At 47.9% G+C, this 26,035-nt stretch overlaps 1 long non-coding RNA gene across 2 annotated transcripts; it reads right to left on the reverse strand.

Moving 5' to 3' along the window:
- Positions 1-736: 736 nt before the first annotated feature.
- Positions 737-18,630, reverse strand: LOC142603835 (uncharacterized). 2 transcript variants are annotated; one of them, XR_012837714.1, is made up of 3 exons: positions 18,523-18,630; positions 16,744-16,815; positions 737-9,208 (listed from the first exon to the last, which is right to left on the reverse strand). It is a non-coding gene; the product is annotated as an uncharacterized LOC142603835 (long non-coding RNA). The 2 variants fall into 2 exon arrangements; XR_012837713.1 differs by having other exon boundaries at positions 16,744-18,624.
- Positions 18,631-26,035: the final 7,405 nt, after the last annotated feature.

Here is a 26,035-nt window from a genome sequence, read left to right on the forward strand (position 1 = left end):
ATCCCCAAATTGGGCATACTGTAATCCTCAAGTTTTTTCAACAGTTTTGATGGTACCTTATTTCCATAATAGCAGATAAACAACCATGTAGTACAAGGCTATAATTTCATTGATTGTTCCTGGCAACCTTGTACATACCATGACAGCTCCCGCAGCTCGAGTGATTTGTCACTTGGAGCTCAAGATGCAACTCTTCCCTCTGACACGGGCTCACTTTTTACACACAAACCACTTAGATTTCACATTCCCCAAGATAAACACGTACAGATCATACAGGAATCTGACGCTTCATTTTGCCTCATCCGCAGGGGGCCAACCAGGGAGGTGCCGCACCAACAGCGCTCCCTGCACCCGAGTGGAGCAGGAGTTTTTCACTCCAGACCCCGGTATTCCCTCGGCTCCCTTCCCACCTCGGCACCCGGCTGGCACTGGGGCACCTTCCTGGGGACTTCAAGCGACTTTTGAGGCGTGGAAAAGAAAAACGGCCTCTCCAAAAGGGAGCCTGACCTGCAGCTGGAAAACCTTGGCTGCGTGTGCATCCTGAGCTGCCTCCAAGGGCTCTGCCTCCCGGTGCCACAACCGGACCCGAAGGCGAAGGGGACGGAGCGCGCTCTGCAATTTGGGAGTGTTCCACTACCCTGTGGGTGTGGAAAAGTTAGCCTTTTTGTCTCTTTGATAGACAAATGATCACCATCCTCCTTTGCAAATGATGCAGCTGTAAGAAATTAGGAAATAACTTCTAGATAAATAGATTTATTGGTGTAATTTGGCTTTACATGGCTAGAATGGTGTGTTTATAAAATATTTATAGAGTTATCCTTTGCAGTGATGGAACGAGAACCAGTTAAACAATGTGTGGGTCTTCATTAGTGCTATTTCACATGCAGGTTTGTTTTCTGTCTTGTCTTGTCCCTCATTAAGTTGGCCCTCATGATAAATTGGCCCAGATCATTAATTAATAATTGCCTCTTCTGTATAAAATCAGATTCCTCAAGTTAGTACTACTGGTTATGAATTTAAGATTATGCATAAACCTGTATGCATTTCTCTGCTCCATATTTAAGTCATTCCGCTATTCATCCAAAACCTCATCAGAACAGATAATAAACCACTTCATGAACAGATGTGCCACTTATTCATCTAGTTCTATAATGATAATGAAGAAAATTTAATCTGGAGTGTCTATGGAAGATGATCTAAAAGACAGATTGGTATGAATAATAAAGACACTACACAAGAATTTGAAAAGTGACATGAAAAGGCAATCATTAACTACTCTACAATGCTGCCTTTGATAGAGTCCAATAGTGTATAAAAACAAGCACCTCTTGGGTGTTGGACTCCACAAGGAGCTACTGTTTCTGCAGATGTAAATGCTCCAAATTGCTTTTACTTTAAAGAACTATAAAAGATAATTTCTCTTACAGCTGGAAGCAACATCTGACATTGCAAAATGCTGAAAACATGTTGAAGAGTTCAGATACATTCAAGGTGAGGGGGATAACATGCATAGCTGAATATTTATCAAAAAAATAAGACAATGCAGAGACAAGTGGAAATTTGTGAGGCCAACTTGCTCTGAAGAGCCATTTACCTCTCGTTAGCTAGATATATATTTATCTGTTTCCCCATATATGCTGCTATTGATTCCTGTCAATAGAAAAAAATCAGGAATGTAGTACAGGCAGGAGACACTTATTGTAGAAGAATATTTGTAAAGCCTTTAATGGAGCTGCATAGCGACATGATTTCCTTCACCACTCAAAAAGATCATTTGAAATCCCCAAAGTGTCTTTGAGGAAAAAAAGCCATTGCATTCAACGTTGGTGAAATGTCCTAGATTGACAACTGTCATCTATTAATTCCCAAAGCCAGAAAAGCATGAACTGTGCAGCACGAGCTCTCCAAGTGACATACTAAAAAGAGCAAAAAGAGACGGCTTGGAGCGGGGGGCAGGGAACAGGACATCACCGTAATGTCCATAAAGTGGCGCTCAGAAGTTTACTCTGGCCGCACATTAAACACACGCAGTTCATCATGAGCACGCCAACCAGACCAGTGGGAAACATCACCCTTTGCTTCTGTGGAAGACAAATGAGGAGACCTCAGGCAGAGCCAGGCTGGGGGACACAGGCGCTTTCAGCTACGGTACAAAGTCATCAGCAAAGCTGTGTGGGACAAATGAGTCCTGGAGTGGGGCTGCTGTCTTTCAGCTGGAAGTTAATGAAACCATTCGTGACACACCAATGCAGAAAATAATTTAAGTGCGTGAATAGGCTCGAGATCCTTTGAACTTCAGAAGAATTACTTTGCGTTTGACCCCTCCGCAGACCAGAGCGCTCGCCCTGAGGAGGACCAGGGCTGTCAGGAAGCCTGCAGCATCAGCCCACGCCCGTCCCCCTGCGCACAGAGCAGCGGCGCATCCCCGCATCCCTCCTCTGGCCTGAGGCTGGGTACCAAGCCCAGGGAAACGAGTGGCCCTGAACAAAGCCTACGGCCCATCCTGTTCGAGTCTCTCCAGAGCGCTGGCAGCCACCGGGGCTGATGGAGAAGGCATTTCCAGCTGCCCCACCTTGCTGGGCTGGAGGAGGAGGAGGAGCTGCGCTGTGCTCCCACCCGTGCCAGTGGGTGCTCCCTCCTGCTCTGCCTCCCCGGGACCTGCTTGCGGCCGCTGCTTTGCCTCTCAGTGGGAACCAGACCTAAAGCAGAATCTCATTAGTGCAGGAAAACCGAAAAGGAACTCGGCGTGAATAGATATTCGTATCCGGACAAGCCGCAACTGCGAATTACTTGTGCGAGCACGCAGGACACTGTCCTTCCCCGAGGGCCCTGGTGTCTGCGCGTGCCCTGGTGCTGTGCCCCCACACGTCCTGCACTGACACAGCCAAAGTTATTCCCTCTAGAAAATGACCCTGAGGGGAAACAGCCTCATAACAGTAAATCTTTATTTTTTTAACAGTTTGTCAACAAAGAAGTACTGTTTTTAGCACCAAAAATATTGCCAGCCTCTTTCAGCATCTGTCACAACAGCAGCAGCTGACACTGCCACAAATTCTGGGTTAAGGAGACAGGAAATAAAATGGGTTTGAGAGGGCAACGTGGAAACTGGGTTTCTCTTTTATGTCAGGTCCTTGAATCTGAACCAACAGGAGAACATGATGGGAAGGATCTGGCCCTGCACGCATGGGTCTGAACTCGCTACAGCGTTGGGCTCCGTGGCTGCAGTAACTGGGGTCTGCTAAGGCAGAGCTTCTTCACTCTTTGTTGCTTCCTTATCAAATTTGGGGTCAAATCCTGGTTTGCGAGCTTTCCTTCAGTTTTCCTATTGATTTTGATGGAACTGAGCTCTTATCTTAGCGGGCACATCTCAGATTTAGGGTGTCCCCCTTGCTCCAGCTGTTTACCGAAACAGAGGACACACAGCCATACCTCTGTGGGCTCAGACTTAGCATGCAGGAGTGCAAATAAATCAAGTGAGTTCAGCTATCAACTTCTGTGCACGCTTGCTGTGGCAGCCCCTGAAGATACCAGCCGGACCGGAGTCCCGTTTGCTGGATACTGGCTGTACCTGTGCCTGTCTCTGGGCCAGGAAAAGACACTGGGGGTCCTGGTCTGCCTCCTTCAGCCCAGGTTAGTTGTGGCAGAGCTCACCTTCCAACAACAGTTGTTAAAGATCACACCAGGGGCTTGAGATGGCTTTAAACCCAAGAGACAGACAAGACAGCCATCACCTGGGACCACTGGATGCTTCTTGTCCTTGGCCCAAGCAAAGCACGGTGTCCCCAACCAGCAGCATCGAACTCAACTTTGCTGGAGATGAGGAGAGCCACCAGCGATTTTTAGTTTCCTTGGTGATCACTGTCAGATCTAAAACACCAACGTGAAATGAAAATAGAAATGTATCAGAATCCGTTATATACATTCATATTAATTACATACCTCCTCTAAGATCTAGCCTTTCATGGAGTAGATTTGAGTACTTTTGGCTAGATCTCTGCTTCTCAAAGACTAACATGAATTGGTCAAAAGGATAAGTATTAAATCTTCTAATGATAGAGTAGACATTTTAATAATGAGATTGTTTTATTCTTAGGATACCTTCAATAAAGGACATACATCTTCCCCAGGACGAGTAATTACTTGAGCAGCCTACAGCAATTTGTCAATGAGAATGACCCTGAGACTAGTTAAAGTTCATAAGGTGCAACATGAGTCACCATTAGAAAATAACAGAACTATTTCTCTCAATAACACAAGGTGAAAATTCAATAGCAAACTGGTATGAAATATTATGAGCCAAACTAAATCACAGATGAGTAGATGAAGAATTACAGTTGTTTCTCATTTGGGAAGCAAACGTGAGAGTACATATTCTGCGTGTTTGAGAGGAAATTTGGTACCTTTGGTAACGTAGATATAAAGATTTAAAGGAAGAACATTGAAATGGTTTTCATTTTTTTACTGTAGTCATGGAACTTGAAAAGGCAATGAACGATCCCAAAAAGCGTTTTAAGGACTCCACTTCCAAAGTGCTGGTGGCTCAAGAGCAAACGGTTGGGTGGTCCAGCAGCCATCGCAGAGAGTACGACACTGCTGGAGGAGACGCTGCAGGAAATGGATGTGAACGCACAGGATTATACCACGTCTGTTATCTGCCCGATGTACGCCCTGTGCTGCCGAATTGACTCGTGATGTGGCACAGCTCAGGACACTCTCTCCTGACGCAAGTCCTCGGTAGGCATGGCCTTGGCAGGACACCCCATCCCACAGCCCTCCAGCCTGACCTACAGCTCCTGCTCTCCTCCACCTCCACGTGCCACCGATGGGAAATGGCAGGGACAGGCAAGTGTGAAGCAAGCAACCCCTCTGCGCTTTTTTCCAGCTCCGTGCTGGCAGCAGCACAGTCCTTGATATTTTGGTGCAGGACAAGGGGATCTACTGCGGCACAGCTTGCTCCTTTCCCAAACAGCTGGGCAGGGCCTTTCCCAGCCTTGCAGCAGCTCGTCCCTCGCCGGGGAGGAGCAGCAGACCAGCCAGGGGAGCCGCGGGCAGCGAGGCTCCGCTCCCCATCGCTGCTGGGTGCAGGCAGAGTTTACAGAACTACACTGTAAAACCTGACGGTGCGGTGAGAGTATGGGCACTGATCAAATATGTACTCTGATGGATTACACACAATCTTAAATATTATAGGAGAATGTATTTCATCTAGACAGGAAACTTTAAGCAGGACACAACAGACATTTTTCTTCCAATATTAACAATTTGCCATCTGAACTTTATCTTCTCCTTGGATAATAACCACTAGACACTGGGTAAAGGAACAATTGATTTAAGATCTCAATCAAAAGAAAGCATTCCTCTTATCTGTATAGCCAAGCAATGAAGTAACAGTCATCTGGGGTTATTGTACATTTGTCAGTCCATTAAAAGCATAGACTCAAGATCTATATGTGGAATGTAAGACATTTGCGGAAATGACTCTTGAAAAAATCTTTGGTGGTTAAGAGCTTGCAGTCTATGCCTTTACCTTGATTTCCACAATGTTTACTAAAAAAGACAAGGGGAAAAAAATTTTATACTTCCTATACTCAAACTTTCTTCCCTCTTTCCATGTGCTTTTGCTTAATGATTTAATTGCTACTCTGACAAGGAGCGATGTGGTGCGCAAGGTACGCTTCCTTCCATCCCTCTCCGGTTAGTCAGAGTGTCCTCACCCACTTTGGTGCAAACACAAGGAACTTCTATGGATTTGCCAAATAAGACCACAGCACCATAGTAGTGATTTGTGTTATTTTGTGTTATGAAATATTTGCCACTGTGAATTTATCAGAGACCTATTCCTGACAAAGCCCAGTAGCCCAATGTGCTGGGCTTGCAAACAAAACTGGAGGAGTATTTGATGTGGCCCTTTTCAATCCTACTCATCTGCCGCAGATGGAGGAGGCATTCATCACAACATTACAAATGAGAAAAGCACGTTGGGCTTATATCGCATGCCCGACACTGAGTGTGAATGCAGTTTGAAATGCACAAACTAGTGATGAATGGCTGATTTCAAACAAGACCAATTTGATAACGATTTTTCCCCACATTCTACCATCTCTTGCAGAGTATATACTAATGTGAGGCAGAGATGTCAAACCAAAACTATTCTGAGTTTTAAATCACAGTATGTTCATTGACAAAATTAAGTATCCAAATCCTTTTTTCTTCCTAAACTTATTTCTAGCAATCATTTTAAGACACAGCATACAGTCTGTGCATCCTCAACTGATCTTGCCTATGATTTCCAAAGCAAGACCCTTGCTATCCAAAGTTTGCTCTACTGTTGATGGGTGATGCCCTCTTACCAGTTAAACCTGAATTATTACTGATCTAGGCCAACCGTTGAGACCCTGTGTGTGTGCTGGACTGTAGAGCTAAAGCTGCAGTGCTAAAACAGATGAAACGATGCCCACAGCCTTTGTTACGCCGGGTTTAACTCTGACCAAGCTTGTGCTGCCACAGAACAGCCTTGAAGGCGGATGCCCACCACACACACACAGCTCCCTACCTCCCCCCGGGCATGCGGAGGCTTCTGTTGCCCCCACACCCGCGGACGCTGATGTCTCCTGGGTGGGGAAGGGCATGTCCGCCCCGGAGCCCTCTCCCTCTTTTGCACAGTCTCCACGCTAGTGGAGAAGGGGGCTCCGCCGAGGTCTTCCTCTTCAGCCCCAGATGCAGCTCAAGGAGAAATGATGGCGATGGGCAGACACGCCATCAACACCGGCCGATGGCACAGGCCTTGGTGTGCAAAGCACTCGGCCAAACTACACCGAACTTTCGGCAGGTCTCCCGCACGGCACAGAGCGAGGTGGCTGAGGAATCTGGTGCAAGTCATGTTTATTTTTAACATGACTGTTCTGCAAAGATAATTGTGTCAAGCTGAATGCACGGCGCACTGGTTCCACTTCTATTCCAGTTACCATGGTTGCTAATACTTAAAAAACTGCCTGAGAAAGGAAGAGAATTGTTCTCCCCATGCTGGGAAATGTCTCCCTGGCTCATTCCTGCCCACATAGTGCAGCAATGCTGCTGGTCTCCGCTTCAGATGTGAAAGCTGGCGGAGATCTGCCTAGCCGGGTCTGGCAGATGGAGCTCGATTTCTCGTGGTTTATCACCGCACTGGCAGAACAAATCTCCTCACCTCTGCTTTGGTTTTATGGAGGGAGAAATCTTTCTTACTGTTGCTGCCAGTAGGCATCCGTGGGAGAAAAGAGAAGTGCACTTGCACCCCAAGGACTGTGCTGGTGTATTAGATCTGCGCTGGTAACAGTGTGCAGCACCAGGCGGACAAGAACAAGGCCAGAAAAGCAAACCAAGTGCAGACAAAATTGATGTCCCTTAAGCACAATGCTGCCCTATGACAAGCAAAAAACTCTCCAAATTTAAAAAAAAAAAAAAAATAGCGGAGACAGAACAGGTATTTCCAAGTACGGTGGATTTGAGCATGATCAAGGGAGCTATTTAACAGCGTGAGCCTTTGCCTTAGTCCTGTTGCTAAGCAGGGGCAGCATCTCCCTTCCCGCCGGCAGGTTCAGCCATGCCAACAGCCAAGCAAGCTGCACGGGTGCGGTGTGGCAGGACGAACCACCGCCTGCCCCCGCGCTGTGCCAGGGCCCCCACTCATCACCGGCGTGGGTCTCATCTCCCCAGGGCTGTGGTCCGTGCGCGGGATGGACCTGGCCCACGTCGCTCCAGCAGGCACCTCCGACAGCATACATGAAATGCCCCTGGCTGCCACTCCCCTTCAGTATTCTCCATGGTTCAGAGCAATAAAACAATATTGAATCGATACGGATTTGAAAAGTCTTTTTGACTCCAGGTCTGCTGCAAATCCTCCAGCAGGTTGATTTCCCTCTGGCTCTCCACCTCCCTCCATCCATGGGACCTTTCCCTACATACAAAGATCTAAAGCAAAATGTCACACCAGAAAAATACCTGAACTCTGTGGAGTTTAAATTCACAATGAATTATGCATTATCAATGAGGCAACACAATTAGCTGAATCATTAAATTTCTAATATGGTATCAGAGTCAAAGGGACTTTGGTTCAATTTACCTTCATTTGGGAGACTCAAAATAGGGTTTAGTGCCAGTTTAGCTAAATTCACACCTTGACTCACTTGCATTCACTTCTCTGAGCATTTCCACGAGGAAGTTTCCCTTTGCCCAGACGGTGCCTTCCCTGGGAGGTATAACCAGTGAGACCTCACCACCAGCACCGGTTTCTCCTTTCTACTGGTTTGAGTGAAGTCTTTAAGGAGAAGGCTGCTGCGGGAAGCCTCACCGAGGTGGGCAGCGGGGATTGCTGCGGTGGTCAGCGCAATGACGCCGAGAGGAGGAGAGCAGCCGGGTGGCCTGGTCCTGCCGGGGAGCTGGACCCCCGAGACACGGCTGCTGCTGCGGGCTGAGGCATTAAGCGACAGGAACGGAACAAGGGACCAGAAACTGAGTCACCAAAACAACCGGTCGGCTGGTGAAACACTCCATGTTCCTCCATGGGAACTTTTAATTTTACTGCTAATGTTTCAAAGAAAATTATTAAACATATCCAGGAAATAAATATTTCTACTGGAATAGATTTTTCCGGTTTTCATAAAAAATGTTTGACCAGCTCCTCCTAGGCACCTTGGCATGCCATTCCCTGCTGTCATCCCTGGACCTAATTATTTAAATGCCTACGCAACCATTTGGAAACCACTGTGCTGCAAGCACTGTTGTTTTGCCTCTGTTTTCTGGTACACGGCTGACCAGAAGGCATCATTGCATGTGGTAAGCTGCAGGCACACACCTGTGTTTAGGCACTATCACAAAATAATAAATTGGAAAAATGTCCCAAAACGTATCCAAGACAAGACACTGTCGTGCATCCGTGCTACTCTTTAAGCCTCTGCAACGGATACGCTTCTTAATATCCCTGTCCATCTGTCCCCAGGCTTCACATTCTTACTCTATTTTTTTACTGAAACCGTTAATGAAAAAACAATATGTGTTTACATCACATAGTGTCGCCTGGTGCTCCAGGACGGCAGATCACCTCCGATCAGACCTTGTAGTTCTGCAGCACATGGTTCGATACACGGCGGGTTTGGCTGGGAAGTATTTTGTCCCTGTGCTCTAGAGAGGTCAGTTGAGACTTCACAGTGGCTCCTTTTGGCTTCTGAGTCTGCCAACAGAAAAAAAGCAATAAAAATACCTGGATCACTGACAATTCAGTGAAAGAGAGCCATGGAATTAAGGCTCACCTGGCTCTACTGTTTCCTGCTAAATGAGTATCTGGTTTATTGCTACCTATTCATAAAGTTATCCATCATTCCTCACAAAATTTGGTACGAATTCATGTGAAAAGTCATTGCAATATTCACCTTTCATTACTCTCCTGTCTTTACACCCATTCAGCCCAGCTGCAGAAATAACACCGCGTGACACCAGTGCCGACGAACAAGCCTTGTCGTGGGACGAGGCGGCCACGGCCGCGGCCACCGGTGGGACATGTGCCAGCGGGTCCGGGGGAAGGCGAGGACACGAGGCAACGTCTCCTGTGTACACATAATCTGCTCTGTCTCAATTACACAGTTCACAGGCAGCTAATAGCCCAGTAATGACATGCTGAAAAGAACTGGCGAGTACTTACAGACTGCTACACCAGCAGAATACCAAGATGGAGCGGGGAGCTGCCGGCCGTGCAAAGGCTCCAGTGGAGGGCTTTGTCCCCAGCCGTTTTCGGTCAAACTTTCTCTCCACTGATGTCACTCACAAAAATCCCAAGAACAGCAGAAATAGGCAGGGCCGATCCCATTGCCTCCCTCCTGGCACCGGCAGAGCCGGGAGTGCCGAATCCCAGGGCCACAAGCCTGCGCTGGAGGCAGGTCGTCCTCCGAGCCGCCTGCCAGCCTGTCTGACCGTTATTTTTAAGCTTGTTTGGGCAGAGGCTCCTTTTCAGACAGCAGTGCTCCCTGGCCAGATCTGGGGAGAAAAGGGACATCGACATCTCTCTTCAGACATTTTGGAATATAAAAAGCAAGTTATGAATAATATTAAATTCCGCTGGCGATGTGCATAATGTGCGCAAGAAGCACGGGAGAATGGAGGGCACTTGAGAGCCCGGTCACAGAAAGCGCTCCACGTGCAGCATTTCTCATGAGCAGATCAAATAGTGTTTCAGTAAGGACTTATAAATATTAATACAGCACCTGTTCCGATTCCTCTCCACTAGCAGGAGCAGCCGTGGCCGGTGTGCATGGCGATGCGGAAAGGGAGCAGCTTGTGACAAGTCTCCCATGTTTACTTTCATGCTTTTTTGTAGGATTGCATGGGCTGCTTTTTTAATCGGCACTCTGGGTGAAAGCAAAGGTACCTCTAATCACTGGCTGAGGAAGGTGAAGCTTCATAATTTAACAGACGTGCACCACATCCTCACAAAGAGGAGAAGGGTTCGGTGGGTACCAGAAGCGAAGAAGAGGATCTCAGGGAGGGATGCAGGTCTGAGGTACATGTGCCTGTATTTAGAAGTGCCTTTGGCCACTTGAATTATTCAGAATCACAGTGTATTACCTTGCAGAGAGTACGCTCCTGCGTAGAGGAAAATGCAGCAGATATTAAATTTTGTTCCGTGTCAATACAGAAGTTATCGCTGCCTTCGTACCCCATGAGACACTGCTTTGTAACTGGTCAGAGACTGCACGCGGGGGCCGCCGAGGTTAAAGCTCTTTACAAATGCTGCTCTTCTGTAACAGAGAAATTACGGTTTTGGGCAAAGGACAATCCATTCAGTTCTGCCCACCTGAAGATTTACAATGCTTGAAAGCGAGCTACTATATTTCACCCGATACTGAAACCTTCCCTCACACAGGTTGCCAGACTGGGTTCTGCCACGGAATGTGAAACCAGCCGGGACTGCCCGAGCCCCGCAGAGCAGCGTCCTGCCCCGCGCGCCTTCCGGACCTGCGCGCCCTGCACCAGGCACCTCTTGTCCCTCACCCGGCACAGGTCTGCGCACCGCGCTGGACTTCAGCTGCTAATAAACAGCGATGACACAGCTCCGGAGTTTCAAATACGAGGGAAAGAAATAGAGAATAGCCACAAAACATTTACTGTCAAATAAGCTCAAAGTGCTTTTATAATTATTACTCACATCATGAGATACTGCTGTGATACAGTGATAAACACATCCAACCATAAAAATATTATGTATTTGCTTTTTGAGTCACCTCTGAGTACTTCAGTGCAGAAAACTTTGGTATAACATCATTGCAGGGGACCGCGTGCGAGCGCCTGCACCTCCCGAGTGCTTCTGCAGGAGCCTCTGCGGATGGAGAACAGGCACGAGAAGAGACCGGCCGAGGCCACAGAGACAGAGACGCGCTCCAGCATCCCCCGACCCCAGAAGAAACCCACACTTGCTGGACCCTGTTCCATCGTGAGCATGATGCAACGAGGCACGGGAGTGAGTGTTTCGGAATAACCCGAGTCAGCGAGGGAGGGAAGCAGGTACTGTGGGAACAGGTTTCTGGATGATACCCTCATCTTAGTTGATATTCTATATAATCTCTGCTTTGTCTCTCCCCCCTTTCGCTATCCCTGTTTTTCAGCAGGGACCCACATGCGCCAGGGTGAATGAAACAGGCAGTTTAGGTATTTCAGTGCTTCAGTCGATCCACAGATATCTTGGGAATAAAATCCAGATGTTCTTACTCTCATCTTCCCCTTTTTGTTTCTGCCTTCCTGTTTCAGCCAGGTGGACCTTAGCTATTCCTTGAAGCTGTATTCAGTTTCTGATGTATTTTCCATGAGCAAAAGGGGAACTTCTTTTTTTTTTTTTTTCTTCCATCGGCAATTTTCTACAGTAAATAAGAAAAGGAAATGGAAAACCTCGTAGGAAGTCCCAGGCTGCTGAGGCTTTTTAAATGGGCTCAGAGCTCAGGCATGAGGCAAATTAATCACAGAGCAGGCACGTCGAGCCAGTGCAGAAGATGACATTTCAGAGCTAACATAAGGAAGAAGGATTAATTGAGCGAAGGGAGCAGGAACAAGAGAAGCCTGAGCATGAGCCACCAGGTACAGGAGAGTCAGGATGTGGCAGCACTGAGACTATTCAACCAAATTAAGCATGGCCATGGAAAAGATTTCCTTTGGATGAACACTGTGATCTCATTGTAATGCGCTTGCGAGAAATTGTAGATGATTAATTGTATCATTTCCATATCCTGCTCCTAAGCGAGGTACTTAAAGGAAACCGTGTTTCTGTTGCTGCCTGGCCTACAAACCCAGGGTGTCAGCCACTTCAAAGCAGCTTCGATATCAAAAAGGATGGAGTGATGAGCAGTACGTATTAAAGAGACAGGCAAAACAGTAATAGCCCCTGTGTCCCCTTAAATGTATCCCATTCCTTGAGTTAACACTTTACAAACGTATCACATGGAAATGTACCCCTCGTTTAACAAAAATAAATAACTGAAGTCAAATAACAGGTTGCTGTCGACAGAAAGCAGCACATGCCAAATGTAACGATGCCTTTTCACGCAGTGTTAGAGCTCCAGGATGGTTAATCTGTGCTCCATGGTCCTTTTACCCTAAAAGTACATAAGATATGTTGCAGTGCTTTCTCCACCGGGAAACCTTCACGTAGTACTACCGCCATCAGAACTGAGATTCAGATCCCTTTGTCATTTCTCCCCTCTCGTTCACCTACCAGTGCTGCAAGGTAGAGCCAAAAAAAGAAAAGCAGGAACAGCAAAGCTCCTGCTGCCGCCGGGCACCCTCGCTCCTCGGGACGGCGCAGTTCTGCTCGCCCAGCAGCCGGCTCCTCCTTCACGCTTCATTCCCTCCTGATTTCCGACCGTGTATCTCCCTGTGTGTCTTCAGCCCCCAGTAGTTAGTTGCCTTGGGGCGGGAAGGTGGCTCTCAGAGCACCTGAAAGCTGGTTTCTGCATGTTCTGTTTCTCTGTAACGATACTACTCGTGAATAAGCAAAAGGAGAGCTTTACTCCTGTCTAAAACCAGGCAGGTAAGGAAATGTTTCATACGGGGCGTGGAGACAAGCCATCAGTGGGACGTTATCTGGTGCTGGAAAATCTGGAGTGTGCTTAAATAGCTGCTGAGCTGGGTCGTCTCGGAGTACCTACAACGTATAGCTGCCTTCTCGTGGGGGTTTGTCAATTGTCTGAGCCGGTTGGGGAAGAATCAGCTTCTCAGAGACAAATATCTGGAGATCTGAACTGAAAGGATGTGGTTTTGACTTGTGTGTCATTCCGAAAACCTTCCCATCAATCCAGGATTTCATTTTGGTCTCTCAGCATCACTGACTTGTTCTGAAGCTGCCGTTGATTTACCGCTCAATTTCTGAGCAGTTTGAAGAGGTTTTCCCCAGCATAAACGCTACTTGTTTGAAGTAGAAATTGAATCTGATGGGGAAACTTCTTTTAATTTGCAAAAACAAAGAAGGTTAAAAGGAGCAGAGAAAAAAACCCAACCTCCTCAAACCTCTGATTGACAACTGACATAGCAATGGTACAACAGCAGTTCCTGTGCTGATTTAAAGACCAAACCAAAACCACACCACCTTTCCAACCCTTGCATCACTGAGACACGTTGAAAGGACGTACCGCAGCCCTCCCAGGGCAGAGCATTGTGGTCTGGCTCAGGACGTTCACGAGGCAAGTGCTGATCCCTGAGGTTACAGCTCCCTCATGGTCTGCTGCAGTGGTTGGTACCGTGTATTTGAGGTGCATGATTCCAAACGAACCTATGGAGACTTCAGAATGCTTTACGGATATGAACAAAGCAAACCTTAACACCATCTCCCCCTTTTGCTCTCCCGTATGGGATCTGAGGCAGTGCTCACCTTCCAAACACAGTGGGGGAGAGGGAAAGGCTCCGTGTCCTGCTCCAGGACGTCTCCACTGAGATGGAGCAGGTTGCAGATCTCCAGATCTGTGACCTCAAGTCGTACTTTAAACCATCAGCCCAAACCCGTGCTCTGCATCCTTCCCAGCCAGGTTACCCTCTCTTGCCATCCCTGAGCACTACTGCACCGCCGTGCACTCGTATTTTCTGTGAGGACGGAGCAGGCTTTCAGAGCAAATTCTACCGTCACCACACAAAGTAGCACTGTTATCAAAGTCCAGTAACGAACCAGCTCCGAAATGAATTAATGTGGTTTTCTTCTAAGTGTGCACAGACACCTTACCGTGTCATTTTCCACTAAACACAGTGTGTTTCTCTTTGCTGAATTTATTTGCCATTTCCCCGTGTCTGTACATTTGCATTCTTTGTTGTTGCATTATGTTTGTAATGAATTTTCATTTGTACGTTGTAGAGAAATCTCTCTTTCAGTCATCACACAAACGCTGCTTCTTGTTTCCTCATCCAATAACTCAAAAGCAGAGACTGTAATTTTCAAGTGTAAAGGAAAACGATGTTTTTGAAGATTGTGTTCTGTGCAGAATAATTCAAAGTACGTCACATTTCTTCCACTGCGAGATCCTGGATCATTGGTTCCTTCTTTCTGTTAATAAGCTGTTACCAGTAACACTGAAACGTAGATTCCCGGCTGAGCGTTACAAACCTAGAAGGGAAACACCTTGACCCGCTTTCCCTCAGGGCGCCCCGCTGCCTGCCGTCCCCCGAGGAGGAGGACGCGGCCGTGGCACCCCTCTGCCTGGGCCGGTGCCTCGCGGCAGAGGCGCAGCGCGGGCGGTTGGGAAAGGGGACGCCTGGGATCGCAGGGGCTGCTGCAAGCTGACAAGGGGTGCGATACGCACGCGGGACGGAGCTGGCAGTCAGCGAGCAGCTCTGGCTCCTGCTGGGCTGCGTATTGCGATGGCTCCCTGTTCCCACTGCGGGTTTGGATATCGTTAGCCTCCGTAGTTCAAGATAGGACTAATTATGGATGACAGACTGTACTGTTCTTTTATCACAGGTTTTTGACTAACGTGAGACGTTGTCTTTGACTATTTCCTGTGCCAAATTATCCTTTCAATTACTGAACCCTACATCCCAAGTACTTACAACTGGTTGCTCTTGTTAAAGGAGAGCAGAAAGAAAAGGATAAAAAATACAACGTAGCTCTCCAACTCCTGCCCAGCACTCCTCTGGCATCATTCAAGTCTTGTCTGTACCTACAGTGGGAAGTGAAAAAGCTTACTAACGCTTGATTTTTTCATTACAGCTTTGCACCTTTTAGGCCAAGCTAAAAGCAGGGCTCTGGCCTTCACAATGTATGACCGAACGCTAAAGCAAGACGCACTTTAAGTCAAACAAAGAGCGTGCAAATCCGCTGCAGCCCCGGAGAGACGTGCCTGTGCATCGGAGGTGGGAGGGGATTGCAATGGGAAGAGTGGGTTACGAAGCGGGATTTTGCAAAACGCAGGACACGAGCCCATCCTGCTGCTCCCAGCTCTGCAGCAAGACCGAGCGGGAAAGTGGCTTCTGGGAGACCCTGAGCAGGGTCCGAGCAGCCGAAAGCTGCCCCCCGGCCCCCCCGCCTCTGCCCTTTGGGCTCATCCCACCCCAGCGCGGCGGGCGCACCTCTGCCCCGTCACCGGCCCCTGTGCCCCACACCCTGCTCTGCATCCCTGCCGCGAGCGCAGCCCGGTGCCAGCCTTCACCACCTCCCAGGCCTGAAAGTAGGTTAGATTAAATCTGGCGGACCAGATTTTGGTCACCTTAAAAACAACAACAACCCCCCTTTTCCCTCGCAGCCCTCCCACACACACATCTGCCACGCTTAGACTGGAAAATGAAATCACTTTTCCACTCAGCTGGCAGGAGTCAGCCGATAACTCATGAGAACAACGGTGGTTTAGAACAAATTAACCACTTCAGCGAAGCGGCTGAAGCAGAGGCAGGGAGGGCTGGGGGGCGGCTCAGCAGCAGGGTGGGCGCAGCCGGGTCTGTCCGTGCCCGGGGACACCGCGGCTGGGAGCGACGGATGGGAGTGATGGCTGGGAATGATGGCTGGGAGCGATGGCTGGGAGCGACGGCTGGGAGTGACGGCTGGGAGCGATGGCTGGGAGCGATGGCTGGGAGCGATGGCTGGGCCACTCTGCAGCGAAACACAGCACAGTCCAGGCGGAGCAGAGCCCTTCCGTGGGGGCCGCGCTCGGGACACGCAGCAGCCCACTCGCTGCACCACCACCTCCCCGGCCCAGGGATGCTCACCCGGCGTGCGGAGCTGCCCGGCCAGAGCTGGGGAGAAAGGAACAGGGAGGAGGCAGGCAGATCCTTTACCTTTTTGTCAACCTCAGTTTCCTCACTCAAAAAAAAACCCCCCGAAAACCTAAGCTTACTATTTTGTAGTGTATTTTGTGGCAATAAATGAAAGGTCCTGTGGGGAACTACAAATATTAATTATTCTCAACACTTAAGCAATGCTTTCTCTGTCATTCAGAAATATAAGGCTACGGTGCTCACTACGGACGCCTGGACTTCATCTGTAATTCACACATCCAAGTGTCATCTGGAGCATGGGGCCTGTCTGTCTCATTTGAAGTGAAACGTCCCTGTCACATGCCAGATGAAATTTTTATCTTTCTGGAGATGCACCTAAACGCGAGCTCACATGTCACTTCTCAGTTGAACTGGTGTTTAGGTGCATTTCCAGAAAGAGAACGCTCCCTTACAGAAATTAACATTATTCTCAATTAATTAATTGATTGATTGATTTTGCTTACCTCCTCTCCGCATTGTATTTCCACTTACCTTGTGCTTCGTTAAACTTGCATGAATCTCTCCAGCCGTCAGTGGCTCGCGCGCGGGTTGCCAGGAACTAATCTGACAACAGATTGGAAATCACCATGTAAAATAATAAACAGCTTTTACTGGAGTTATGAAAATACCTGTGTCATGTAAGGCGGTGCAATTAGCAGGGAAGCAGCTGAGGTCCTAATAGTGACAGATGACAGACAGACAGAAACAGGAGAGAAATGGGCTGGTGACAACTCTGGGACTGGGCGGAATGGGAAGAAATCGAGTGAGCAGAGAAGCGGGCGAGCAGAGCTGCGGCACGACCGCAGTAGGTTTTACTGCTGCACTTCTTTTTTAGTCTCTGTACTGAATTGCAATCTAGACAGCATAAAACATTTATAGAAGCGCTGGGCCTCGTCTATGCCACCGAGATAAAACACGGCCTTTTGCAAGTGCCCCCGCACAAATTTGATTCCCCTCGCCAACATCAGCCGAAAGCGTCACCTGAATAACAGCGGAGCGATGAGCACGCCGGAGCCGCGCGCAGCCCGTGCCGCCACCCCACGCGTGCCAGCGCCCGGAGCGGGGACACGGCGAGCTCGTCGAGGTGCTTGCTCCGTTAACAGCCATTTGGCAAACGTGGTCCCGTAGGCCTGGCCTGTACCTGGAGCAGGGGTGCTGGAGCAGTTTCCAACCCGTGGCTTTGGCTGCAGGTGCTCCCTGGGGCATTGGGTAAGTGCTGGGAGACGTGGGCACTAACAGCTACCCCACTCGACGGTCACTGCTCACTTTTGCAAAAAGCACTGTATAATTGGCCAGTATCAGCTCAGTAAGCAGTCACTCGTGTGGTGAAGGGTTAGCTTTGACAAGCCTCTCACATATCTAATTCTTTGGAAAAAATATTTTCTGGTTTGAAGTGACTTTACATTTTAGAAATTGTTGCTTGCTTCTGGTGTAAAGAAGTTCCAAGGACAAACCCAGACAAAATTACAGTGTGATAACATCTAAATGTGACGCTCTGATCGAGAACTCCAATTTGTAATGCTGAATTTTCAGGAAAATTTTTAGAATTTAAATTTTTCAACCCAACCGAGTGAGAAGAGAGTTGACATCTCAAAACCGTCCTGCCCATCTCTCCCACCCACATCCCAGTGTTGCTTCCAGGATTCTCTATAGGTTTATTTTTAGCTACCCGTTTTCGCATAAGATTCAAGTCCAAAGCATTCAAGCTCACTCGCAGTTTAACAAAACATGTTTAGTATTCACTGCTGAACCGGAGGGCACAGAACAGCAGGCATTTAAAGAGCTCGCTCTCTGCAAAGCTTTCTAGCAGAAGGTGGCTTGCCCTGAGCCAGCCTGGTTGCATTGTCAGGAGTTTAAACCAGGTATTTCTGCCTCAGAGACACCGACTGGTAGAAATGGCTTAAGAACATGGGTACGGCAGTTCGGGGTGAAAGCCTGGTTCACATGAAGTCCCAGGAAACCCCCCCAAACCCAGGGATTTTAACACGCCTGGGATGTTGTTCTTCACATTAGTATGAGAAGATTAATTTCAACATGTAGATATGAATAGTAGAGATGCCTTTTTTTAAGCCCGCCCTTAAAGCGTTTTAAATGATGGAACAAGCACACAGGCAGATGCTCCCCAGCGTGCTTGCGCCCAGCAAAACATGACAGAGGATCAGCAATCAGGGCAAGAACAAATCAATACAGAATTATCATCATTAACAGAAATGCAAGCATGTAGACGAATCCAACCCTGTTTCTGTTCGGCCAGGGGAGGATTACATTCACCTGATTGCAACGGGAGCAGGACCATGCCTTCAGAGAAGTGTCTCAAATCGGCGACCAGTGGATGCCCACGTGGAAAACCTGCCATGTTCCTCAAATACCCATAAAGACAAAAAAAACAAAAAATTAAGAAAAACAAAATGAAGAAAAATATACAAATGCTGATACCTAAGTGGCTGAGGTGCTGCCCCAGACATGATGCAATATCTTACGTATATCGGGCAGTGTTTGCTTAGAGATTTGACCTTTTCCTTTGATCTAAATATAGCAAGGAGCAACCTCAGAGTACCTCTTGCTGCATCAGCTAGCTTGGGTTTTTTATCCCAAACACGTACCAGTCAGTGGCATTTCTTTTCCTTTAGCAGTAAGCATGGCACACAGCATACTTTATGTGGCACCATGTTCCCCTGCACAGCGTACTTCATATTCATAATATTCCTAAATTCTTGCAAAACAGTAAGATTCAAGCCCTGTTATTCACACTTACGGAATATCAGCAAACATCAGAGTACTTGAGAGACCAACCAGGACACTGCGATTTTTGAGAAGGGAACCAGTGTTTAATGCTACACCTGGAAAAAGCGCTTTTTGCAGAGCAACCGTTCCTCACAAGAGCAGTCACTGGCTCCTGGGAGGATCTCCGGCTTGGCACAGCAGTTGAACTCGAGCACTTTGTGAGCTGCTGCCGTCAGCGCACAGACACGCTCTCTAAAGTGCTGAGAACTGGTGAGATGAATTTACCTGCTTTCGTCCACGTGTGTCCTTGGACCCTGCGGTGACCGTGCTGGAGACAGGTGAGAACTAAACCAAGGGATGCTGCTCAGCCAGAGAGAGGAGACAAGATGCCGCCATCAGCCAAACAAAAGAAAGCCCAAGACAAGCACAAGAGGAATTCTACTGCTGCTAACGAGCTGTTCGAACCGTGAGCGAACCCCCCTAATCAGCGCGGCGAGCCCACCCCTCTCGAGGAGAAGCAGCCCCCGCTCACCTCACCCCCCCACCGAGGGTGCTCAGCAAAGGATGGGGTGCTCCAGCTCTGCGCAGGGACGGGACAGAGCAAGGCCAAGAAAGCCACGGGGCACCAAGCTGAACTGTAAAAGTAGGTGCCGAGGTGCCGCTGAGGGTTGCCCGCACCCTGTAAATCCTTCCCGTGTGAGCCCCGGGGTGTGCGGGCTCCGTGGGGTGAGCACCCCGCACCCAGGGCACAAACATCCCGGCTCTCTGCACGCCGGGCGAGGACACGCACCGATGGGACAACAACCGTTCCCCATCGCAGCTACCGCTACGAGCATTCTTCTAGGGGAATCAGATATTGCTCAAGCCATCTCTGTATTTTTAGCTTCAACTCTATCATAATCTTTTCTTTTTTAATTAAGTTTCATTTTAAAATTTACCAAAATGAACTAAATATTTATGCAAGAACTGGTGTTACCGCTCAAAAGGCAATAAAATCTTTCCAAACAGAAATGCAGTTTTGATACCTGTGAATATTGAAATCTTAAGATCAATTCAAGCAATTAGAGCCATTGCTCAATAGATGTAACCAACCAAAAAGGAAACCATTGCAACTTAGAAAATAATTAGTTGTAAGATAAGAAGCTCTGGAACAATCTCATTTTAAACAGCTCGGCCTTGGAAGAACAGATGCGCAAAGGTACGAAAGTCACAAGGGGATCCCAAAACCAGCCTGGAGGGATAAGGTACAGGTGATACCAGGAGTGAGTCTGAAGACCCCCGACGACCACCCGGAGGTGCCAGCAGACATGCGCGAGAGACATTAGCATACACTAACGAGTTCCTGGAAAATCCATGACTGCGATAAGCACTACTTGGAAATATGCTGAATATGTCTGTTAACACAGGATAAATACTCGCTGGTTTTGTCTTTTGGGTGTGCACATTAGGTGGAGTCATCCCCCGTGCAGCCAGCGCAGCAGTAAAGAACGCCTGCTTTCTAAAACTTCAAAATAAGTCTGAGAGAGTGAATTCTTTTGCTGGTATCTGGTCACAGTTTCCAAAGTCACCATGGGTTCGTTCAGCGCTGGGTCCCCGGGATCTCTCCTCCCAAGGTGCCCCCCAGCCTACAGCCGCACCCACACTTACACTCTCCAAACACAGGCAGTTACAGTGACACCGCAGTTACCCTGTAACTGACAGTTACTTCGGTACTTCCTGACCATTAACACAAAACTTTCTCCCGTTGCTGTTAAAGCTCCAGCCCTAAAGAGACCCAGAGCGTGCCCAGGGAGGGGGGGTCGTGCCTGGGAGGGGGCAGCTTTGAGAACGGAGGTGTGCTTTGGGATTGCGATGAGATTATAACGAGCAAAGGGCACTCCAAGGACATGGGTTTGACAGAAAATGAAATACTACTCGGCTCCTGTCCCAGCCCCGCGATTTAGCAGCTCCCTGGTACCACCAAGCTCTCCGGGTCTCATTCTTACAATGGTTTTGCTGGTTACCTGTGAGGTGGGGGCTGTGCAGGGGCCGTACGGCACGACTGGGTACCAACACCACCATCATGCGACCGTCACCTCACTATTGCCGATAATCCCATCACCTTGGTCCCATCGCCCTGCTTACAAAGGCTATACACAGCCTAGCCCATCACCATGGCTAAAAAAGAAAAAGTTAAACACATCGGTTACACTGGGACCCCACGTGAGTATCCGTGATGGTATTCGCGGTGTTTCTCACGTTCGGAGTGGGAAGTATTGCTGTGAAGCCAAGCGTCCGAGGCGGCAAGCGTGCAGTATTGCTGGCAACCGCTGTGGCCACGCGTGCCACTGCACTGCAAAGCCACACGTGAGCGTGGGAGAGGATTGATTCGGTGCACATCACGCAGCAGAGGCATGGCAATCCAGTGCATTATTCAGCAGAGCCTCTGACGGCTTTCCGTTTAATCTATGTGAAAATTGGATTTATGGTATAGGAGTAAGAGCTATCTGAACGTGGCCCATAAAACTGGAAGAATCATATTTTTCTCTTCAGCAAGCAACTTTTAACAGCTCTGCTGGGTGCTTATTTGCAGTCACAAGGCAAAAATCTTCTCTCTGCTGTTTACGACCCTTTTACTCATTTCTGTGACAGAGGGGGGTGGTTTGGAGTACAGTGCCAGTGATGCTCTAGTTCCTGGGTGTTATTTGCTCCGGGGACTCTTTTGATATGTAGTCCTCGGCTGTACTAATGTTCCCATTAGTCCTGATTGCCTCTGCAGGGGGTGGTAAAGGCTTCTGTAACAAAGTGCCTAGGAAAATCCTTCTTGAGCCTTTGATATTTTCTTTGTAGCGTTTTCCTCATCTTTCGCAAGATATCAGTTTGACTTTGAAGTTATATTTCCAGTTCTCTTGTCATTACTTTATATTTCTACCAGGTCGCTGGATGTTTCTCGTGGGGGAGCGGGCAGCCACCCAACAGCCTCCCCCTCTGTGTTCCTCATGGGGTCCTGCTCTCTTGAGCAAAGCTCCCAGTTATTGGAAGAGTACAGTCTAAACCCACAAGGTATTAAAACGCAGGCATCCAGTGCTATGAGGAATTGCTCAAAGTTGCTGTAAGGAAAAACGGAGAACAAAAATATATATGTGGAAAATCATATACATAAAACATCCCAGCAAGAAAACGGCTGGGGACCGAAGCTGTTTAACAGCCTTAAAGCATAGTAGGAGGTCAAATAAAATTAAAAAAAAAAAAATATTGACCTAAAATATTCAGAAGTCCAGGTGTTTATTCGTACCATGGAAGCGTGGTGGGTTTAGGAGGCTGAGTTAAAATGAACGGAGGTGAAAATTCCTAACATTCCTATTCACAGAGAGACTGAAAATAATCAAAAGATATTTTTTGTCTCTGGGAAACGATGTAGGACTTGAAATGGAAAACTGAAAATGAGGAGCTAAGGGTTCTTCTCACACCTCTGCTACCTGGAGAGAACAGCCCCTTTGTAAAAGGGCTTTATATCCCCTGCGATAACATTTGCTTTATAAGTATGTCATAACTGCTGTAATTTTCATTGTGATTAGCAATAAAAAGTATATTTAAAAATATCCAGTAAGGAAAGAAAACCGAAATGAACTTTTTTTAACTTGAACATTACTGTGAAAGCCTGGGAGAATTCTGAGATGATTCAGAAAAGCTGTAACAAGGCTACTGCTGCTTTGTCACCAAAGAGACGGATAGACCTCCCTGCAACATTAAAACATGCCAGAAAAGAGTCACTCCGGCTTTGGATCTGACCTTTCAGTTCTGTAGTACTCCAGTCCTGAACTATGATTCAGGCACATTTCTGTACCATGCGATTCACGGAGCCAGACACCAATTTGCTGTCATTATCTGCAGTTCCTTCGGTTCAAAGACCACTAACATCACTTCCCATTACAGCTCATGCCTCGAAAATACAGAGCAAGGGCAGGAGCAGAGCTGGGAAAAAACACTGCAAAGGGAAGCACAGCAGCAATAATGTGCAAACACAACGAAGTGCACTGAAACAAAACCAGGCAGAAAGTCGCCTCCATCTTTAGCTGTCTCCGTGTAACCCAAGGGCTATTCAGCCTCGAGCCCGTGCAGCTTCACCGTCTCCTCTGCAAGAAGCCCCATCTTTCCATCACCACCACCACGCACCTTCCCGTGCTGGGACCACACCGGCTGGCGCTGGGGGTGACCTGCGCGCGAGAGCGGACCCAGAGAGGTACGATGGGGCGAGCGAGCTGGACTTGGCTGCACGTTCAGCCCGGGGGAGGTCCCGGGGGCAGAAGGGGCTTTTCCTGCGTGGATCCCCTGTGCTGCTGGTGCTGTTGGTTTTGTGCGTTTGGAGGATGCAGATAAGAAGGGCATCGAATTTGAATGTTATGCTAATAAGAACATCTGTGTACTTAAATCAGCACTGAGCAGCTGGTACATTTAAAACAGCCCCCAGCATGTCTAAACATTCTGTAAATACAGAGTTAATATCTCCTGAGATCAATTTATCATTAATAAGTTATAAAAACAGGATTTGATGTACACTGAAATAAAAATAGTGGGGGAAAAAAGCCTGTTCTTTATTTCCATTTTTTTCCCTCCTAAAATTTAGTAAAGTGATTCTTGTGTGACCAAATCTATTCAGAGAAAGCAATTATTACCGTTAAGATGTATTAGGCTGTAGTCCAAGCAATAGCTTGAAATGTATTTTCCAATATATTTTGTTCTAAGTTGGACGTATTAGGACTTGATTGTAATTCATATAACAATAATTTTCACGATTAAAAATGTGTATTTAAAACTGACAGTCGCTGACATTTTAATAAGGATTGAACTGAAGATTTCAGTAAGTATCCATTTCAATTCTGGGGGACTATTATCATGCATCAGTGGATGCCATTCTGATTAGAAAGTGGTGTTAACAGTTACAGAAAATAAATTCAAATTGAACCAAACTGTCTTGTGACTGCGTAGTCCATCCCTACCACAAGCAGCTGCGGTGCTGGAGGACAGACGGGCAGAGCTCTGGGCAGGGAGGATAACGTGTCCTCGCCTGCTTCTCCCTGCCTGTGACTGCCCCGAGGACCACAGCATCGGCCTTTCTCCAGAGCAGCTCTGACAATGAGAGATGCACTTTTACATCAAATTTTCTCCCAATTTGGAGGGATCCTGGGATCCCAAACTGCATGGAAAGGGCTGCAGAGGGAGGACAGAGCTGAGCTACCCACGGTTGTCACCGTCTCAACCCTCCAGCGTGTGAGGAGCCCAGCCAGACATCGAGTTGCACAGCCGGACTCAGGGCTGGCCTCATCCTGCCTCGGACATCGACGTGCAGCCATCTTCTGATCCCTGCGCAGTCAATGCAGAGATGCAGGTGACCCTAAAGGTGATATGGCCCACAACATCTCAATTCAGCACCTGAACATCAACCAGCGAGTGCGTGCCCAGCCTAACTTCAGACGAATGTTTTGGAAAGAGTCTTGGCCGGGTTCCATGTTACAGCAACGTTTGGTGGCTGTTATCCCCTCCACAGCCACCTCTGCCCGGCTGTGGCCATGGCTCAGCCCCCTCCTGCCCTGGCGAGGGGCCCCCAGCACCTCTTCTTACATCTCGGGGTGGAGGTTAGGACCTCGGCTTACGCTGCTGAGCGATTCGCCTTTACCCAGCTTTACTAAATCCGCTACAAGGACCTGCATGCCCCCGAAAGGCTCCAGGTAACGTCTGAACTTACTTTGAACACTTTGGGACTCCACCTACTAAGTCATAAAAATTGAAGATAGTTACTATGATGAAATGGATCCCTTTCCTCTATTGCTTTCAAATAATCTGCTGTGAACAGGCGCTGGGTGTATATATCCTATACTCCACTTCCTTAGCCTCCTGGATCCACAAAAACTGGTGACTGCTTCGTTAAACATATATATTATGCATCCTGTAAGCTCAGGGAAACTGTGTAATTCAGGGTACCAGCCAGGGTGTGCAGGTGGCATTTTGATCAACACTGTGTGCATCTGTAAAACTAAGATACTCCTCTGCATATATGGAGGTTGGTGGGGTTTTTTCTCCTGCTCCTCTCTTCCTGGAACACTTTTATCTCGCTCCAGTAATTGCCAGCAAAACTCACAAACAGTAAAGTACATGAGTAAACCTTATCAGCTACCTTACACTCACAGCACTCCTCTCCACTTCCATGCGGGTCACGTCTTGAAAGGTGAGCAGCGCTGTCACAGCCAAAGGTTGTCACGGGTGTCCTCGTCCCACAGGTCTGGTGCACGGGAGACATGTCTGGAAACGGGTTTCCAGAGAGGGGACTGTATTTTATTTATCATGATTTTGTTACGGTCCTGAGCTGTATACGCATGATCTTCTGCTGTCAAAGGCCAATACACGCAATCATCTGTAATTTTGTCTAGCTCCACCCTGTTTGGAACAGGCAAACTGATACGTACACTATGTCAAAGCCCATTAGGTTGGCTTATGATCTTACATAGTCACGCATAAGAAACTTAGGAGTGAGACTGAAAACCTCCAGAGCACGCAGATCAGTTGTGCAGCAAAACGCCAAAGTCTTGCACCGATTGTCTGAAATAGCTGCAGAGCTGCTGGAGCACCACTTCGTCCAGAAAACACGTAACACCTTCAGCAGGGCAATATAAAACCCCTATGTTATTCGTATGATTTATCGTTTTCCACTCACCTACACCGCATGAATAGCATTAACACCTGGCAGAAGTTCCTGTAAATGCTGATAAAGTCATCTTGGGCGATTTTCTCCGGGCAACTGATTTGATTAATTTTCTGGAGAGTGCCGTCCTGCCAGTTGGCCTGGCTGGGGAAATGTTAAGAAGTTTGTTTCCTTGGTTATTTCTTCCCAGGGGCCTCGTTGGGATTACAACTAATTGGAGTTTCTAGGCTAATTTGTTTCTTAATATCCTTGTGTGAAATGTGAAAAGCTGCATTAAACTTAACATGGGAAAAAGGGGAGAAGGGTTACTGCTTTGTCGTCGTCGTGAAGCTATGCTGAAGATTTTCATGACTTTCCTGGGAAGAGACCTTCTCTCCTGCC

The sequence above is a fragment of the Balearica regulorum genome, chromosome 14, assembly GCF_011004875.1.
Source record: "Balearica regulorum gibbericeps isolate bBalReg1 chromosome 14, bBalReg1.pri, whole genome shotgun sequence".
Classification (NCBI taxonomy): domain Eukaryota; kingdom Metazoa; phylum Chordata; class Aves; order Gruiformes; family Gruidae; genus Balearica; species Balearica regulorum.